Genomic DNA, 7141 nt, shown 5'->3' with positions numbered 1-7141 from the left:
GAAATCATATTGAGTTGCTGAGTCAATATTTTATTCTGAGCCAATATGGCATTCAGAGTATCAATTTCAAGAACTCCCTTCTTCATAGGCGTCCCATTACTCACAGGATTCCTCTCAGAAGTGTACATGAACTGGTTATTAGCAACCATGTCAATGAGTTCTTGAGCTTCTGCAAGCGTTTTCTTTAAGTGAATGGATCCACCTGCAGAAGTATCCAATGACATTTTAGCCAATTCAGATAGACCATCATAGAATATATCCAGGATGGTCCATTTTGAAAGCATGTCAGAAGGACACTTTTTGGTCAGTTCTTTGTATCTCTCCCAAGCTTCATAGAGGGACTCACCTTCTTTCTGTCTGAAGGTCTGAACATCCACTCTAAGCTTACTCAGCTTTTGAGGAGGAAAGAACTTGGCTAAGAAAGCCTTGACCAGCTTATCCCAAGAGTTTAGGCTATCTTTGGGTTGAAAGTCCAACCATACTCTAGCTCTGTCTCTTATAGCAAAAGGGAAAAGCATGAGCCTGTAGACTTCAGGATCTACTCCATTAGTCTTAACAGTATCACATATCTGCAAGAATTCAGTTAAGAACTGAAAAGGATCTTCAGATGGAAGTCCATGAAACTTGCAGTTCTGCTGCATCAGAGAAACTAATTGAGGTTTCAGCTCAAAATTGTTTGCTCCAATGGCAGGAATGGAGATGCTTCTTCCATGTAAATTGGAATTAGGTGCAGTAAAGTCACCAAGCATCCTCCTTGCATTATTATTATTTTTGGCTGCCATCTCCTCTTCCTGTTCGAAAATTTCTGAAAGGTGCTTGCTGGATTGTTATAATTTAGCTTCTCTTAGTTTCCTTTTCAGAGTCCTTTCAGGTTCTGGATCTGCTTCAACAAGAATATTCTTGTCCTTGCTCCTGCTCTTATGAAAAAGAGGGACAGAAAAATAATAATAGGGGTCCTTTTTACCACAGTATAGAGGTCCCTGTGTGAGCAGAAGAAAAGAAGAAGAAAAACTTCGAACACAGATGGAAGAGGGGGTTCGAATTTGGGTGAGATGAAGTGTTAGTAGATGAATAAATAAATAGAAGGAGATAAGAGAGAAGGAGAATTTTCGGAAATTATTTTTGAAAAAGAGTTAGTGATTTTCGAAAATAGTTTTTGAAAAAGGTTAGTAATTTTTCGATAATTAAAATCAAAAATTAAAATAATTAGTTAATAAAAAAGAAATTTTGAAAAAGAGGGAAGATATTTTCGAAAATTAGAGAGAGAGAGTTAGTTAGGTAGTTTTGAAAAAGATAAGAAACAAACAAAAAGTTAGTTGGTTAGTTGAAAGTGGCAACTTAAGACAATCCTCCTCAAATATGGTGTGAAGTACAAAGTGGCAACCCCATACCATCCACAAACCAATGGTCAAGCTGAAATCTCAAACAGAGAGCTCAAGAGGATCCTTGAGAAGACTGTTGGAAACTCAAGAAAAGATTGGTCCAAGAAGCTAGATGATGCATTGTGGGCCTATAGGACAGCTTTCAAGACACCCATTGGCATGTCTCCATACCAATTGGTGTTTGGAAAAGCTTGTCACCTACCGGTGGAACTTGAAGATAGAGCATTTTGGGCTCTAAAGATGTTGAACTTTGATAGTCAAGCTGCTGGGGAAAGAAGGCTACTACAACTCAATGAGTTGGAAGAATTCAGAAATCAAGCTTATGAGAATGCTAAGATTTACAAGAAAAACACAAAGAAATGGCATGATCAAAAGCTAGCAAGAAGAGAGTTTGTAGAAGGCCAAAGAGTGCTACTATACAACTTAAGACAAGATGGTCTGGCCCCTTTACAATCCTCAAAGTGTCTCCCTATGGTCATGTAGAGCTTATGGAGGACAAGACACGGAGGACTTTCACTATCAATGGCCACAGGCTCAAGCATTACTTGGGAGACTCATTAGATGAGCAGAGAGTGAGCTATAACCTCAACTGAGGAGGAAGGAACGTCAAGCTAGTGACGTTAAAGAAGCGCTAGTTGGGAGGCACCCCAACACTCATATCCTTTCAATTTTTTGCTTTCTAGAAGTAGTTTATGATTGTTAACTTAGGTAGTTTAATTTTCAGTACATTAGTTGATAGTTATTTAGTTTATTTTCCTTTGTTCATTGGAAGTGCAAGGTTGCATAACTAACTAATTGAGGTTGGTCGAATGGGCTGAGAAACTAGCTAAACAGCTAAGTTTGGTGTGGCCACTGACCCACTTAATTTAGGCTTACAACTTATTGATTGAATTAACTTTGAAAGTAAGCCCAAAAATTAAGTTTGGTTTGGCCATCACCATAAGAAATTCACACAGCAAGCCCAAACATGGTTTATGTTGAAAGCATTTAGTGAACTGGTGAAGGCATAAACAATGACTTTATTACATACATATGAATTGGAAGTGAAAAGGTGCGAACAAAATTATTCCAATCATAATGTATATAATAAAGTCCAATGATGAAACCAATTCACCATATGCAATGGATTTAAGTTTGGTGTCCCAAGGGACACTCATCAATTGTGTATTAATTATATTTGAATTAGGGGAATGTTAAGCAATTTCTTTCTCATTACTGATGTGAAGTTTTTGGATTGAATTTTCAGGAAAAGGTGGGGCCCACATGATCAATGGCTCATTAAGACAAGAGTCAAAGTGTACTTGCACTTTGGAACTCAACATCTAAAGAAAGCAAAAAGGCAAGGATTGGCGCCTCTCCCCCATGCTAGGCGCCACTCCCAAGTGGGAAAACATTCAATTGTTTTTACTTCCCACCTACCTCTCTAGACCCCCTTCCTCATCCCTATAAAAGCCACTAACATTCCCACTTTCCCCACACTTCAAAACACAACCTCACATCCGAAACAATCCTTTGCACCCCCCACTTTCCTATTCTCTTCTACTTGATTAGGGATAATCAAGTCCTAAGTTTGGTGTTGTGGAGTAAACCCTTGCTTTGCTCTCCTTTCTTTACTTCTTTCTACAACCTTTCTTCAACTATTAGAACCTCTTTTCTCACCCCAATGGCACCACCAAGAGCCTTCTCATCAAAGAAGAGAAAGACCAAGGAACCAACCTCCGAATCCTCAAGCTTCAATGAATACAAGTTCCTCTTATCATTCAACCAAAACCAATTTTATGGTTGGGTGAGTAAGAGACAAATCATTCCGGAGGTGGGCTTCCAACATAGAAGGAATGAGCATCCAGAGATCAATAGAGAGATCAACAACAGAGGATGGGCACTCTTGTGCAACCCACCAAGGAAGGTGGTGGAGAGCTTGGTCAGAGAGTTTTACGCTAATGCAGTGCCACTACCTGGGCAACCTTATGGCTATCTGAGTTATGTTAGGGGGAAAGCTATTGACTATAGCCCTTCCAACATAGATAGGATGCTGATGGTGAAGTAAACAAACTCCACCTGGGGCTATGAAGAGAGGATAAAGCAACAAGATCCTGGCTTTGAAGAGATCCTGAATGAGATTTGTGTACTGAATGTGCAGTAGATCAATGACAAAAATGGAAGGTCTAATCAACTAAGGAGAAGGGATTTGAGCCCCCAAGCTAGAGGGTGGCTGGATTTTGTAAGAAGGTCTCTTAACCCAACATCCAACACTTCAGAGGTGACATTGGAAAGGTCTGTGCTCATATATAGCATAATGAAGGGAAAAAATGTCAATGTTGGGGAGATGATTGCCAACAATATCAATAGGGTGCTGAAAGTACCAAGGATAGCACAAGGTTGGCCTTTCCAAGTATCATCCAAAGGCTGTGTGATGAGGCTGGGGTCGAGAAGATCATTGATGAAGTGCTAGTGGACCAAGAAAAGCCTATAACTGCTAAGAAGATGGCCAAAGTGGTGGCTGTCAATCCACTTCAGAGAGCAAGGGAGCACAGAGCTCATGTTCATGAGCCATAAGGTCCACCACACCAAGAAAAAGAAGCTGAAGATCAACCACACTACCTACCACTTCCACCACCACCATATCCACAATTTCCTGAAGGTTTTAATTGGGAGAAAATACAAGGAGACATTCACCAAATGAAGGGAGACCTACACCATTTGAGAGAAGATGTCAACCAACTCAAGGAGCAACAACAACAATAGGGTCAAGTGCATGAAAGCATACAATAACTCCAAGGAAACATGGAGTACATGAAGGAGCAACAAGGCCAATTCAATTGGGGAGAGATGAAAGGATGCCTGAACTCAATCATGGAGTAACAACAATTCCAATATGGGAATCTTGCTGAATTCAGAGCCCTTTTTGAGGCCAAAACCATAGCAAGAAGGCAATATGACTGTTATGCACAAGAAAAACTAGACCACTTGTGTAATACAAAAGCTAGTATAACCTCCAATTACCCAACGTTCATGCAAAAGATGGAGGAAGTCAGTACAAGACAGGAGAAAATTATGGACAAGCACATAAAAAATGAGATAAATTACATGAGGAGGCTAGGCTATTGGAAGCCCAAGAACACCAAAGCACAGGAAGGATCATCCAAGAGAAAGAAAGATGGTGATCATTCCTCCTCTAAGAAGAAAGACAAAGGAAAAGGGCCAATGAATTGAAGCTGCTCCAAGAATCAAAGGTTGTTGAGTCCCATGATTGATAATCTCAAGTTTTTAAATTCTGAATTTCTGTTAGTAGTTGATAGTAGTTGCAGTAGTTGTTGCTTTAATTTCCTTATGCTTAATCTGTTTATGAGTCCTTTATGCTTTGACTTTAATTTTGGAGAAAGAAAATGCAATGTTGTTTAAGTCTCATGATCATCAAATAAAAAGAATAGTTTGTTTCCATAAGAGTCTATGGTGAGTTGTGCAAAAATAAGAGTAAAAGAGACTAAGACCAAGTGAGACTATTCAAAACTAAGAGAAAAAGACTTAAGTATGTGACCTTGAATGAAATTGAAATAAAATAAGACATGATAAGCAACTAGACTTAAGGGGTATAACAAGTAGAGGCCAAGGATGTCCCTTGAATATCCATAGAACCAAGAAGTAGTAAGCAAGAAGACCCAAGGCTCTAAGCATCAACTACTAGAATGGAAGGAAACACCAAACAACTCAAAAGAGTTAGAGATCCTAGTAGATGCTTGTGGTGAAGATGTGTCAAGAAGAGAGACCTGGGCAAGTAAATTCTTACGGGTGCTTCAACACATAGTACCCTAAAACCAACTGGTTTGGGAGTGCTAATTGAAAGCCTAAGTAAAGGGTCGTCTTGAGACAAAACATTTAGAGTCGTGGTCAAAGGAAAAAGAGAAGTAAAAAGGAAAGAACAATCAAAGAAAAAGAAATAATTCTTGCTACTTGGAAGAATCCTCAAGAGTCTAGGAGTTCATTATGACATTAAATCAATAAGATTCATGCATGAGTTAACACTTAGCCCTATTCTTGGTAATGAATGCATCTCTCTAAGGTCAAGTCTCAATCCAATTAAGAATGACTCACATTGATTTGCTTGGGACAAGCAAAACTTAAGTTTGGGGCTGTGATGAATTGCATCATCTACCCCCTTTTTCCTATCTAAAAGGACCATAAAAAGAACACAATTTTATTAAATTAATGCAATTTCATGAATCAAATAATAAATATTATGGTACATTGCTTTGAAATGGTTTGTGGTGAATTTCAGGTGAAAAGAGCAACAAAAAGGGAAGAAAACAACAAAATAAAGCTGGGCGTATAGAATTGGGCATGCCACTTAAAACAAACGCCATGAAAGTATATGGGCATGGCATGCTAGGAGCCAGGCGTGGCACGCCAGTTGTATTTTCCAGAAAGGGGTTCTCAAAGTTTTAACAAGGGCGTGGCACGCCAGGCTGGGCGTGGTACGCCAACTTCATTGTACACCATGGGGCGTGCCACTTGAGCTTGTGGGTGTGGCACACCAGAAGAGGATACACACTGGGCGTGCCACTTGGTATCAAAGGCGTGGCACGCTAACTCTGATCCAACACTTGGGCGTGCCACTTGAGGACCTAGGCGTGGCACGCCAAGCTTGAAGGAGACACACCAATATGGGCGTGCCACTTGAACATTAGGGCGTGGCACGCCAGTACAACTTTCCAGAGGAGGAGGTAAAGGGCCAAACACCTGGGCGTACCACTTGGTATCGAAGGCGTGGCATGCCAGCCTTTTTACTCAACAAGAAGAAGACTGGGCGTGCCACTTGAGCTTTAAGACATGGCACGCCAAGACTAGAAGGCCATGGGCGTGCCACTTGAGTTCTGGGCGTGGCACGCCAACCAAGGAACCAAGCACACACAAGGGGCATGGCACGCTAGAACCTGGGTGTGCCACTGATAAACCACTATTTTATGGTTTATCTTGTACTCAATTGAGTGGTTTTTATCAACTCTTTACCCACTTATTCATACTATTTGCATGTTTTACATTTTCCTTCTTGGTTTTGTGCTATGATTGAAAACATGCTTCTTTGATCTTATATTTGCTTATTATTAATCCTCTCTTATTACCATTAGATGCCTTGATATGTGTGTTAAGTTTTTTCATAGATTACAGGGCAGGAATGGCTTGGAGGATGGAAAGGAAGCATGCAAAAGTGGAAGGAATACAAGAAGTTGGAGAAATTGCTAAGCTGTCCAGCCTGACCTCTTCGCACTCAAATGGCTATAACTTTAGCTACAGAGGTCCAAACGACGCGGTTCTACTTGCGTTGGAAAGCTAACGTCCGGGGCTTCGATTTGATATATAATATGCCATAGTTGCCCTGACTCTAGGTGACGCGAACGCGTGATCCACGCAGACGCATTGCATCTGCGAACTTCAATCCGCGCGGCCACGTGGACGACGCCTCCGCGTCACTTGTCCGCGACCTGAACGTACCAGAATACGTAGGGGGCAATTTCTGGGCTGTTTCTGACCCAGTTTTTGGCCCAGAAAGCACATATTAGAGGCTATAAAGTGGGAGAATGCATCCATTCTAGAGAGAGCTCGCATTTTTACTACTTTCCATGATTTAGATTTAGTTTGAGAGAGGTTCTCTCCTCTCTCTCTTAGGATTATGATTTAGGACTTCTCTTAGTTTTTAAGAGTAACTCTCGATCCAGGTTTAGTATTTACTTTAATTTATGTTTCTATGCTACTTTTACTTT

At 40.6% G+C, this 7141-nt stretch overlaps 1 non-coding gene across 1 annotated transcript; it reads left to right on the top strand.

The window, feature by feature from the left end:
- The first annotated feature begins 278 nt into the window (after positions 1-278).
- LOC148564153 (small nucleolar RNA R71) lies at positions 279-386 on the top strand. Its single transcript, XR_015883936.1, has one exon. It is a non-coding gene; the product is annotated as a small nucleolar RNA R71 (small nucleolar RNA).
- The last annotated feature ends 6755 nt before the right edge of the window (positions 387-7141 follow it).

Source organism: Arachis ipaensis, chromosome B5, assembly GCF_059453495.1.
Source record: "Arachis ipaensis isolate K30076 ecotype BB chromosome B5, ASM5945349v1, whole genome shotgun sequence".
In the NCBI taxonomy this organism is placed as follows: Eukaryota; Viridiplantae; Streptophyta; class Magnoliopsida; order Fabales; family Fabaceae; genus Arachis; species Arachis ipaensis.
Note: the sequence above shows the minus strand (reverse complement) of the source record. Positions and strands in the feature narration are given on the sequence as shown.